The sequence below is a fragment of the Brachyhypopomus gauderio genome, chromosome 8, assembly GCF_052324685.1.
Source record: "Brachyhypopomus gauderio isolate BG-103 chromosome 8, BGAUD_0.2, whole genome shotgun sequence".
In the NCBI taxonomy this organism is placed as follows: domain Eukaryota; kingdom Metazoa; phylum Chordata; class Actinopteri; order Gymnotiformes; family Hypopomidae; genus Brachyhypopomus; species Brachyhypopomus gauderio.
The window spans coordinates 4122641-4135304 of record NC_135218.1 but is presented as its reverse complement, the minus strand read 5'-3'; the positions used below and the strand labels follow the sequence as shown (position 1 = coordinate 4135304).

The 12664-nt window shown below is 45.8% G+C and overlaps 1 protein-coding gene across 1 annotated transcript in view; it reads right to left on the bottom strand.

Annotated features, from left to right (window-relative positions):
• cdh22 (cadherin 22) overlaps positions 1-12664 on the bottom strand; it is a 141580-nt gene that overhangs the window by 124698 nt on the left and 4218 nt on the right. The gene's annotated exons all lie outside the window — the stretch shown is intronic.

Here is a 12664-nt window from a genome sequence, read left to right as displayed (position 1 = left end):
GGACCCATTGTGTGGTCCGGCTGCAGACACGCAGAGGGTGATCATGACTAAGCCGACGACCGTCAGCCTCGGCTGTGGGCTCCCCCGACTTAGTGGCAAACTGCCGGCAGATCGGACAGCACGGCAGCAGACCTAAAGCAGCAGTGCGAACAACACCGACAACCTGTAACTGAAACCCACAAACTGCTAAGTGCAACGCAAGCAACGGGGCCACAGGTCCCTCTCAGAAACAAAACCTGGAAACCAAGACTAAAGACAACACGGATGGAAGTCGGCAAATTGAAAGAGTTCCTGAACTGCACACAGATCAAAGATATGGACCCATATGGGCGGCCCATAGTTGACGCTGCAGAGTCTGCTAAACAAAGGTTAACAGCACTGGCCCCGGAGTGTAGAGATCCACGAGAGAAGCAGCGAACAAATGAATGAGTAAATACCGTCAAAGAGCCGTTCAAAATATACCCTCAGTCACAGTGCAACCCAGAGTTGGAGCTGAGAAGATCTGCGAAAGGATCTGAAACACCTAACACACATAACACAAAGAACGTCTGCAGTGATTAGTGATTTCAAAGCAGAGCAACACAGACTCTCAGAGCAGGAAGTCAACATCTCTAATGCCCACGAAGGGGTCAAAATCATGAGGAACTGGGCAGCACCCTGACATGATCCATGTCCACTGGCTGAAGAAACCAACAGCTCTTCACAGTCTACAGCCAGCCACTAACCAGCGAGTCCCATTCAGGCTGGATAACACCAGGCAGGACGGTACTGGACATGAAGGATCTCAACAAGGTCCAAACACGATCCACCTATAGCCCAACAACCTGCCTGTCCAGAAGACAGAAGCACCAGCGAACAACGCCAGCCACCAAGCTGAACGATCACGCCCATGCACGGTACGTGATCCATGCTCAGAAGGGGACCGATAAGAACACCACGCACATCTGTCTACCAGCACGCCCAGACCAGACACACCAGCCGATGCGTTTCATACCTGGATGGCCAGAATGTAAGAGGAGTGGAGAGGCAGAAAATGAGTCTCATCACTCAGAGTGTTCTATAATCACACTGTTCCAACTCCATCGCCTCTGTCTCCCAATCCTCGCTCTCTGCTCAGGCCAAAGAAAAAGTGCTTCTGTTTTAAAATGTAATAAAAAAAAAACGAGTTCTTAGCTTAACAAAATGAGATGAAAAACAGCACTTTAAAAAAAGGAGTCATGTTTTATTGAACTGAAAGAAAAAAAACACCAGCAAGCTGCAAAAGATCAGCAAAAAAAATGCATCTAAAAATATTTTAACAAATGCAAAACAAAAAAAACAATAATGTTTGACCTACTATACATCATGCAGGGACATATCCCTGTAGATGTAAAACTACGCCATGGTTTCGAGACGCATGACTTTTTAGATTCCACAATGAATCCTTTGTGGTAGTGATAACCTCACCATAATTGTGTTCACAATTAGGAGGTCTAATTAAGGACTTGTGTTTTTTTAATTATTTTCTTGGCCTCTGTGAAAATGTCTAGAGAATTCAAAGCTTCTAAAAATCTACAGTGCGGGCCATCAGTATGGGCCATTTTTGTGTTTCACCTGTTTCCACTGGAGTAGTACTGGAGCCATCTTGGAGCAAGACAAAAACAGCACATTCCCACTTCATGAAAACCCCACTCCTCCTCACTGTGGGTGAAATTGTGTCGCTCTGCTCTCCTCTCCCCGCTCACTCCACGCCGCTCACACACGGGGCCTCGATAAAACAATAACTCCGTCCTGGATGAAGTCAGTAAAACCACAAGGGCCTCGATGGAACGCTGAAGTGCAAAAGTAGAAGAAAACCTGAAGACAACCGTCCAGGTGACCATGTGGAATGTGGAATGGTATATTTGAAGAAGTTCCCACAGTTCCCACTGATATTCTGCATAGACTTGAATCCTCTCATCCATCTAATCAATAACAGTGGGTACAGCTACAGATATTAGAGCAAAATAACCATCTTTCTCCTCCTGTACATGGATGCCATCCACCTGTTCACCAAAACAGAAAGTGACACTGACCCTGCTGACCGGGATCCAAAGCAAGGAGCCATTTTATTATCTAAAAGCGAGGAGCAATGTTATTCGGACTGGGGAAGCGTGGTTGGCTGATAATAAGATAAGAAAAACATGATCAGTACAGACAATATTGAACTTCTACAAGGAGGTATTACACACCTAGAAGAAAACTACAAATCCCAAGAGGGAGGAATGAGAAGCACAGCAGCATGGTCCACATGGTCGGGCAGGTCACAACCAAGGACTACTCACTAAGTCGGTTGAAGCAGGCGTGTATCACACCAGACCAGACCCACGATTCAGACCAAGGAGCTTCTGAGCCAATCCAGCGCCGAGTACCAGGATGAAAGATTTTGGCAGGGAGAGCACGCACTGACACTCACCAAGGTGGGCCTGTAGGAATATCTGCAAGACCTATAATCTAGATACCCCCCAAGTCCAAAGGGCAGGAACCCTAAAGGGTGGTGAAGAGCGACAGATCCAGACAGGAGGTACTATATTACTAGGGTTGTGCTTTTCTGAACTCTATATATAGTCACTTACCAGAACATTTGGTAACTTCAAGTCAAGTGAAAGAATGTTCTTACACAGTACTCACCATACATCATCCAAAACACTCCCCCATGAATCTCTCTCTCTCTCTCTCTCTATCTCTCTCTCTTGCTCTCTCACTCTCTCTCTCTCCAACATAATTGTACTCCAATCTGGAATGACTCTGTTGTTCTCATGTGCTGCATTCTCTGTGACAAATGTTGCTCTTAACAGAAATTAAATTTTGTCCCAAATTCAGGCTCGGTAGCTGATTGCGTAACGTTCTCCTCTGAGCAAGAAACAGCTTCCACAGCCAAGTGAGCTGATACAGTTCCAACAATCACTTAATCGTACATCTGGAGGAGGTTTGGCTGTAGTGAAAACAGGTTCCATGTACACATCTGCAGCATGACTTCAGCTGATCACTTCAGATCAAGCAACCAGGCAACCAGGAGGATACTATTACTATAGTACTTTCATATCTAGCATGGTTAGGTTTACAAAGAAATTATAAATTGAGACTGACTACTATAGTGCACTACACACAAGAGACACTTAAAACAGGGCTGCTTGATGCAAACAATGTAGCAAATTGTGATTATTGTATATGGTCTGGATGATCACTGCACACAACTTCACACCTTGTTTACACCGGTATACCACAGGCAAATGTAGTAATAATCATTCATTAACATATTTTACTGCCCAACCCATGAGAACCTCTAATCTCAGCACATAAGGTGGCACTTGTCTTCACTGCTGGACACCCAAGGCAAGGTTCTTAAGTCCCACACACACTGTATGGAAATATATTTCAGCTCATTCCGCATTGGGATAACAGCGTGTCCCAGATTTCTTTCAAATCTCTGAGCCAGGACGTATGTGCTCATGCATGTGTCTTCCAGTATCGAAGGCAGCCTAGCCAGGGGAACATCTAGGGTATCACTGCCACTTTACAGGGTCTCCGCGCGAGACGACCCCTGCCAGCGGACCTGGCCGGGGCGTCTCCCTCTGCCTGACTGCGATTGTGCTGGTTCAGGTGTCACCGGGCCCCAGCAGCCCAGGTTGAGCAATGAATAATGGAGCTGCCACAGAGGCAGGGCCTCTGGGGAAGAGAGCCAGGCCGGGCCTGCACAGACCCAGCCGGCGTGAGCGGCATCGCTGATGGCCCATTAACAGTCCCTGATTCATAGGGCCGACAGCCTCGACAGGAAACGGCCATTAGCTAACTGGACAGAAACTGCATGCTAAGACAGAGCGCTACTTAGCATCCAGGTTGCTTGTCGGGAGGAAGAAGAAAGAAAGAAAGAAAGAAAGAAAGAAAGAAAGAAAGAAAGAGAGTGAGAAGTTGCATGCAGTCTCCTGTATGACTTCTTGTTTGAAGTGGACTACATCAAAAATAAGGTGGAAAAGTGAAATTGCAGTGGGAGTAGGAATGGGGTATGTGTATTTCTCTTGATCATGGCATACTGCTCCCCTCAACACTGCAGAGTCACAAATATAACACCCTTAACGTTTTATATACATTTAAACCAATAATTAAGAATGGCCAGATGTTCCACATATTCAAAACAAACTGTGCAATAAAATCAAAACACCACTAATTTTCAAATGACTGTACTGTCTCTTGTACGTATATGATAATTAACATTGTATTTGTGGAAGATCTAATTCTGCATATTACATTAGGATTACTTTACCAGCATGCTGCATGAGATAATTAATTCCCAACTAATGTTAGAAGAGACACTGAATTAGACTTACAGTGTGCAGTTCTACGCCTTTTCAAGCACACAAGCTGCCGTGAAAGACATCCCTGCTCAGAAGACTGACAAAATGACGACCTCTTTATCTTGGTGATGTCATATCCCAAAAAGTTCCCTCACCAAACGGAAAACGGGGATCTGTCGAATTATCATTGACAGAATCCCAAAAACACATTCACCTGTTCAGCGAACAGACCCCCTGAATTGTTCTTCTTTACTCTCCTCAAGCACAGAGGTCTCTCAGACGAGGGCCCCTTTTCACACAGCCAAATCTCGTTAAGCATTTCCCCGTCCGTCTCTCTCTCTCTCTCTCTCTCTCTCTCTCTCTCTCTCTCTCTCCCAACAGAGTGGTCGAGCAAGAGTCTGTCCGTTAGCCCGGCACACCACTTTAGCTGAGAGGCGGCGAGGGAGTTGCAACACGGCCTGGGGAGACGCTGAGCGGGCGACGGTTTCAAAAACGCTTTCACGCCAGCGGCGTACTAGCGGCTGGCGATAAAAGCCTGATTCATACGACGGTTACGCCGGCCGCAAAGCCGGCACTGATAATCAAGCACTGGGTCTTCAGCTGTGGTGAAGAGGCAGTATGAGACTTAGACTTAAGTAGGCAAGCTTCATGATATTAGAAACGTCTACTTTGCAACCACTCGTACTGGCTACATTTATATGTGCACCTATCTAATAGCGGCCTGTTGTAGAAATAGAATTAGAGATAGTAGAACGGCTGTTGTCCCTACACCCATTTATTGCTGGATGGTTTGTGAATGCAGGATCAATTACAGGACAATTACAGGACAATTACAGGATATCATTTGGGTGGCTGAGCTCTATCTGCCCTGCATTGCCACGGTTGTGAGATGCAAGTTGGTGTGGTGCTGCTATCATGCCCAATAACGCATCTGGGGTTCTCCAATGTGTGAGTGTCTCTGCTGCACTGCGAGTGATCTGTCGCCCAAAGATATTCAGCCAATAGTGATCCAGTGGTCTGGTCAGACACTGACCACTGACAAAGAGTCGTATGATGGCTACAATAAACAAGGCACACACCCACTATATCTTTCTGATAAATAAATGCTTACAATAAGCTACATTCATTTTTAACCTCTCAGGGTCTTTTCAAACCTTTTGAATCGGGTTTTGGTACCACTGCACCGAGACGGCACTGTTGCGGGTTCTTAATGTTCTTCTTCTCTATACTGATTCCGGAGCAATAAATATTGTTCTTCTTCTAGATTTAGTTGCTTTTGACATGATAAACCATGATATTCTCATCTCACGTCTCTCTGATATCGAGATTACTAACACTGTGCTTGCATGGTTCACCTCCTACATCTACAAAAGATCACATTTTGTTGCCCTCGGTAAACATAAATTCAGCACTGATTCGGTTACTCAAGGTGTTCCACAGGGATCTGTCCTTGGTCCACTTCTTTTCATTATTTATATGTTGGCTCTTGGCGAGATCATTCACAAACATGGTCTACATGTTCTCTGTTATGCTGATGACACACAGATCTGCATTAGAATCCATCATACCTCTACCATACCACCCTGCACTTTGTGCACCCGTGTCTTGTATTCAAGAGCTTAAACGGTGGATGAACATGAACTTCCTACAACTAAATCCTAATAAATCTGAGGCCCTACTGACAGGGCCCAAATCTATCATTTCCAAGCTCTCTGATTTTACCCTTTCTCTTGATGGTGCCAGTGTTAAACCTTCAACACAAATTAGAAACTTAGGTGTACTGTTTGATCCCTCACTTACATTTGAACCAAACATTGTCCGCTGTTAAAAATGCCTTCTTCAATCTCTGTCAAATTACCAGGTTCAGGCCCATGCTTAGAAGGCAACGATGCAGAAACTACTGTAACTCTCTCTTTATTGATATATCCACCCACCCACTTCAATATGTACAAAACTCAGCTGCTAGTAGCCTTGTACACTCTAGAAAAATATACCTCAAACCCTTCGATTCTACTCTTTTCTTCATACTTTCTTATATTTTATAGCTGTAAAGTGTCCTTGAGACTGCAAAAGACACTATATAAGTAAGACTTATTATTATTATTATTTAAAAATGCTTTGGGATCTCGGGGCGAGGAGCAGTTTATTTACTTGGATGGCTAGGGGAAGAATCAAGGGCCCTAGCCGGTGATACTCACTTGTGTTTGATGTGATATCAAGAGGCTTGATCACACTTTGTCAGACGCTCTGAGGGCTTCAATCACCACGACAAGCAGATTGAGGAAAGGAAAAAAGAACATAGCACCAAACCGCACGCACTGCCCTCTAATTTCACACTCCTTATTAAACGTTGTGTCTCGTCTCGGTTTCCGTTTGTGCTAGGCTGGCTTGGGAACCATCAGATGCAGGATCCGTGGAAAGGTCTGAAGACGAGCTCAGTGCATTAAGCACCATGGTGAGAAAAGAGATCGGGGGGGTCAGACAACCGACGCGTGTTGCACAGCCGTGTGGGACAGGCAGTGAGACACTGTACAAAGCCAGAGTGCCTGGGAGGAAGCTTGCCAAGGGAGGAGCGTGGGGGAATATAGGAAATTAAAACACAGAACAGCTCAAGACAGTGTGACTTAAGGTAAACGCATCAGGAGAGCTCAGAGCAACACCGAGACTACACGAGTGAGCTGAAACAAACTGCAGGAGCCTCTTTCATGCATTGTCTTTGTTCTTTGGCCAAGAGAATGATCAAACGAGCCATTTAACCTGCATAACAAATCACTCAAGATGAGTGATGCTTGGCATTATCTGACCTATTTCATACCCACAATTACATTATGGCCGGCTTCAAAATACTTTATTACATTTAGACCTTTTTTCGATCAAGGCAATCATGTCAAAGTGAGTACTACACAATGCTCCCAAGTCTCCTTCAGACCGTCATCTGTGCACTGGCCTCGAAGGAAATCACAACATCCATGTTGTTAGAAGCTAATAACATGCTAGGAGAGTTTACATCAGCACTAGAAACACTTAGACAGCATTCTGCCTTGCGCTTACTGAAAGACACAAAGGAAATAATACATAAATAAATAAGCAAAGATGTACTTTGTAAAACAGACAGACCAAGTAAGTTGTAGTGCTTCTGCTTTAAGAAGCAATAAAAGTCGGATTTTTGGAAGAAAATGTGATTCTGTGCACCGGCCTTCCTTATCACTACACCCTGTTTGTGGCCCTGCGTGAAGACTTGCACACGCGGTTTATCTGCAGAGAACAGAGAAATAAGTCATCAGCTGCAAACAGACCAGGGTCGTGACATTACACTGAACCTCGTTAGATAAAGCCATAATTAAGCCCCCAGCTCTTATCTTCACAAGTGGAATTATTGTGCCATTTATTTCATTGCCTTGCAAAATAGCCCACTGAACCAATTATGGCAGGCCCATATATGTCTCTCTCCAATGTCATTTGCATTGCGAATGTGAGCAGCAAGTGTTGACTGTTGCTACAAAAGATGTTACTAGAGGAGTCTGTGTTGATCACTGAGATGTTAGGATTCCTAGATGTGAGGAATGTTGATATATGGCACATTTCCTTATTTTAGGTACCATTCACATTGCCGGAAAAGGATTTTAGTCATTTCAATAAAGTTAAGCTAGCAATTAAGCCATAAACTAATGTTCCCTAGCCCTTCGCTTGTTATGGTGCTGGGCTTTTTTTCCCCTCGCAATCAAATAATGTAAATTAGAAATGAAGTACTTACTTGCTTTGATAGAGAATACAAGACATTTTAATTTGCTCATTTGTTTATGCTTGTAGTTCTCCAGCAAAACTAGCGAGCAGAAATGAAGGGAAAATGGATATTGCTGCAAGATGTCTAAATGGGGGAAATATTAATGAATAAAAAAATAACAATAAACACTTAATTCATCCTAAGGCTCCAAAAGATTTGTTTTCATCATTTGCAATTCGGATGGCCCTTGAACTTATTCTTAGTCAGATTAGCAAGCTTTGGTTTGTCACTGTATGTCTGATGCTGCTCTGAACTGGGCCGTGGGTTTAAAATTTCCATCTGACAAAGTGAATCATGTCAGGGCCTGAACGTGTTCATTAAGAAGCGATGGCCGGCATCCCGGTGCCTACGGCTATTCATCTGTGACTGACGTAAAGGTCGTCAGATTGGACAGAGCAAATGAGGCATTTGGCTGAAATCAGGCTTGGAAAGGCCAGCGCACCACAGATCGTCTCAGCGGCGTGATCTCCCACCACGAAGGACCGGCCAAATCGGTCCAGCCTGATTACCGCGAAAAACCCGCCGCGCGTGCCGCCGACACGATAGCAGACCTCGGACGTCCTCGCTAGCGCCTTCGGTTTGACTTGTCACGCGAGAGCCCGAGACACGAGCCGGTCCTGTCACCTCACTCCTTCTGAGGCGCCGCTGTGTAAACAAACAAGCCGAATAAAAAAGGCAAGAGACAAGAGGGAAGAGAGAGAGAGAGGGGAAAGGACGAGAGTGAACAGAGAGAGAGAGAGAGAGAGAGAGACAGACAGACAAAGGCAGTGAGGTGAAGGGAAGCAGCTTCCTTCATCGTCCTGCGGTGAGATCCAGCGCCCTCTGCATTTCGAGTGGGGAAGAACGCGTCCGGAACTGGGGCAGTCTGACAATCTGCGCCCGGCTCCAAAGAGCTGTTGTGTCTCTAGGGTATTAACTTACAAAGTCCATTATGGCTGCGAAACAAAGGGGGGGGGGGGGGGGGGGGGGGTGCAAAACAGGATCCCAGTGACTCGTCACATCGAGCTTAATCTCTCCAAGATACGCATCATCAGGGCAAATCCCATCCTGTACGGGAATTAAAGGCGTGTGCGCCATTAAAACCAGAGGTGCTGACGTCCTAACCCTTACACATACAACGAGTGCTCACGCTGGTGTATTTACGTGTCTACATCTGACTTTCATTTATATACACAATCCTGTGCAGTCTGGCACAAGAAGGACCAGCATCTATGAAAGCGCCTCCATGTAACGACATCCTGGGTGTGTCGTTATGACATTACGAGGGATGTCTGCTGATAGGTCTGCTACATTCAAGTCTGCACACGTGCGTGAATACATGGCCGCTTGATCAGCATAATCCCACAGGATGCAATGTCACAACATAAGTCACTGATATGGTTGGGCCCATTCTGTAGTCATACTCATGATGCATGTGTGATCCATACCCACGCACTCTCTTTCAAACAGGATGACTGATTCCCAAGTCTAACGCCACGGCCTGCGTTCGGGAGACAGTGGAAACACAAGTCTAAGTCGTGGTCCAAGTTAGCCACACCACGTCCAGTCGATATGTGCTACACAGCTTAAAGTGAGCCAGTCCTCCTACATGAGACACGTTGTGTCCCGGAACTTGGATCAGCAACTTGGGTCAGCACTAAATTCTGCAGTGCTACGCTCACAAGCTCTTCCTCTGTGCTCAGAAGTCCAGGCCCACTGTCTCTTCCTCTCTCACGCCCACATTGGTAACACTCGAGAACGCCTGAAATACATCATCCCACCAGCCTTATGTTATTTCAAAGTAATAGACTTGGCGCTCCCTCTCTCTCCTTCTTTTTCTCTACCTCTCTCTCTCTCTCTCTCTCTCTCTCTCTCTCTCTCTCTCTCTCTCCCACCCAGACACACACGGAAATCTTAACCGACAACCGAACGACATCACATCCTGTGTTGATTGTACTAATTTACCCGCGCAACTTCTTCTCATCCAGTGCGACCGCACTCTTCACACAAGGCCGAACACACACGCCCCACTGTATGGTCAGTTGAGAAGAGTCTGTGAAAGAGACAGGGGAGATTGACAAACCACTGCACTCCGGAAAAAACCTCACACATGCTCTCCTACAGGTACGAGCCGAGCGTGGTTAGCTGGGTAAAAGACACAATGGCATCTTGTTTCTTAACCTTAACCTGTCGTGGTTTGTACAGCTGCTGATGAGGAGATCACAGGGGTAGCAGTCAGCGAGGAAGCAATGGAGTAATGTGACATGCAGTGATGTCCTCCCATACTCTCCCCCCATATTACTTCATTATGTTTAGATGACTGACATGAATAAGGTGCTCCATGTAGTAATAGGTGTCAGCTGTGTCTGTCGTGGTATCGTTTTTCCTTATCATTCCTCCTTAGTGAGGTTACTGCAGCACATCACCTAGAACGAAGAGTACTTAAGCTGAATCTGAAGTGTGTTTGAGGTATAGAGTATACTCTCCTCGGACAGTTAGGGAGTACGAGATAAAGGACTCGGGCAGCGTCTGCGGTAAGCCCAACACAAACACCTGATCTGAATCTGAGTAGCTTTTGTGGTGCTGCATATCTTTAGGGAACAGAAGGAGAGAAAGAGAGAGAGAGTGAAGGGAGACAGAGAGAGAAGAAAAAAAAGAAAAACCAATAATAATAAAAATAATAATAATATAGAGTAGGAGGACCATGAGAACACAAAAACTGTTACAGGGAAAGGGAGAGACCATGTGACTGAAAAAGAGAGAGAGAGAGAGACAGACAAGAGAGAGAGAGGTAGAGAGAGAGGGAAAGACCATAGAGCCTGAAGACCCCAGAGGCGAACTGTCAGTGGAGCTGATCAAAGCTGGCCAGAGAGGGCAGAGCTTGTCACGAACTCATGATGTCAAAAGCTAGCTTGACCAGCGCACCAGCACCGACGCTTTCTCAGAGATTGGGATTCTGCTGGCCTCTCTGAAGCTGTCTGTGACCACCATAATCAAATGTGAATTTCTCCTGTAATAGTCCTCCTCTCCAGAAAGATAGAGGTGACTGACGAGCAATAATTCAGCCCAATGAGTTCTCTTTGGATGAAATGACAGCTTGCTTTGATGGCTCACCAAGTGCTGTACACACAAATGTAGCTCTGATCTTAGCTATGGCCAGTACAGTTTTATATCTGTGTCAGGAGCCTGGGTTGCTGTTAAACAATATTAGACTGATCTCAGATCAGCAGAAGGATTGGCACTTGGGCTGGAATAGGGAAAGGCTAAAAAGCTACACCCATTAGCAGGCTAGAACAAGGTCTGCTGTTGAGAGCTCCAGTAACTCCTACACTCCACCCTCTTCCCTGAGCTCCGGTATCAGATCCTCAAGGCAACCCCAAACCCCGGAGGCAAAGGCCACCTCAAGACTCTTTTATTCCCATTCCCAACTCGGAGTGAATCCTTGGGCCTGAAAGTGCTCTCTGACCACCAGGCCTCATGCAATATGCAGTGACATTTGAAGTCAATATGCCTCTTAGCTTGGGGGCGGTGGGGGGGGGGGGGGGGGGGGGGGCACGTGGCCCGACGTTGCAGAGAGGAAGGGCCCGTGTGCAGGTGCCAGGAAGCCACGGCCACTTTTCTTTCTTCCTCTTACTCCATCACTTTGCTCTATGAAGCCAACTGTGAAATAGAGCCAGAAGTGAGGCTTCATAACAATCGCAGCGGGCCTGCTCGCCAGCCCGGTCATTTCCAAGCGAAAATTCCCACTGATTGCCCCACGAGGAAAAGAAAACACTCCATGTTGGAGGCCATCGGGGTTCGCAACTGGGTGAAGTGCCTGAACCGCTGCCTCTAGAAGAAAACCCAGACGTCTTCTCGCTTTGCGCTGGCGGGGAGCAGAAACGTGAGGCGTAATGCCGCGCCACGGCACCACGCTCGCCGCCCGCTCGCACTCACAAATGCCAACGTCTTCAGCCAAGCTAAATTGCCATGGTAACACAGTACTTGATGATTGCCAGGAAGACAAAAAAGAAATAAACCACATAAGGCCTCAGAAACACCCAAACTGGAAGCAAAGAACTCATCTAATATAAAGCTTATGAACTTAGTAACTTATCATTAACTCGAATGAATCTCCACGGCCGTGAACACTCATGGTTTTCTTTATTAGGACTTCACAGCCTGTTCTAATACGATTCGCATATCATTAATTAACAATCAGTCTCTCACATTTTCTCAATTCAAATGAAAGGCTTGAAAAAAGTATATACTGGAAAAATAATGGTTCAGTAATAAGAAATCTCTTTTCTTTCATCACAAGCAGAGGGAGGAGAAACATGGTGTACTGTGGGACGAACTTACGAAGTGTTCACAGCACCAAACCTGAGGAAAGACAGCAGCGGACTCGTAGAAGAGCACTTTAAACAATTCTCCCTCCTTGCTTCACCACAGTATTCAAAATGTTAATAATTAATTAAGGCCAATTATAATGTGGTACAACGAGAATCCTCCTTTGTGTGTCTGCATGTGTGTGTGGACTCAAATTGCAAGGGTGCTGTTTTGAGTGACAGCACTAGAAGTTAGAGCCTGACACATTAATAACAGTAAT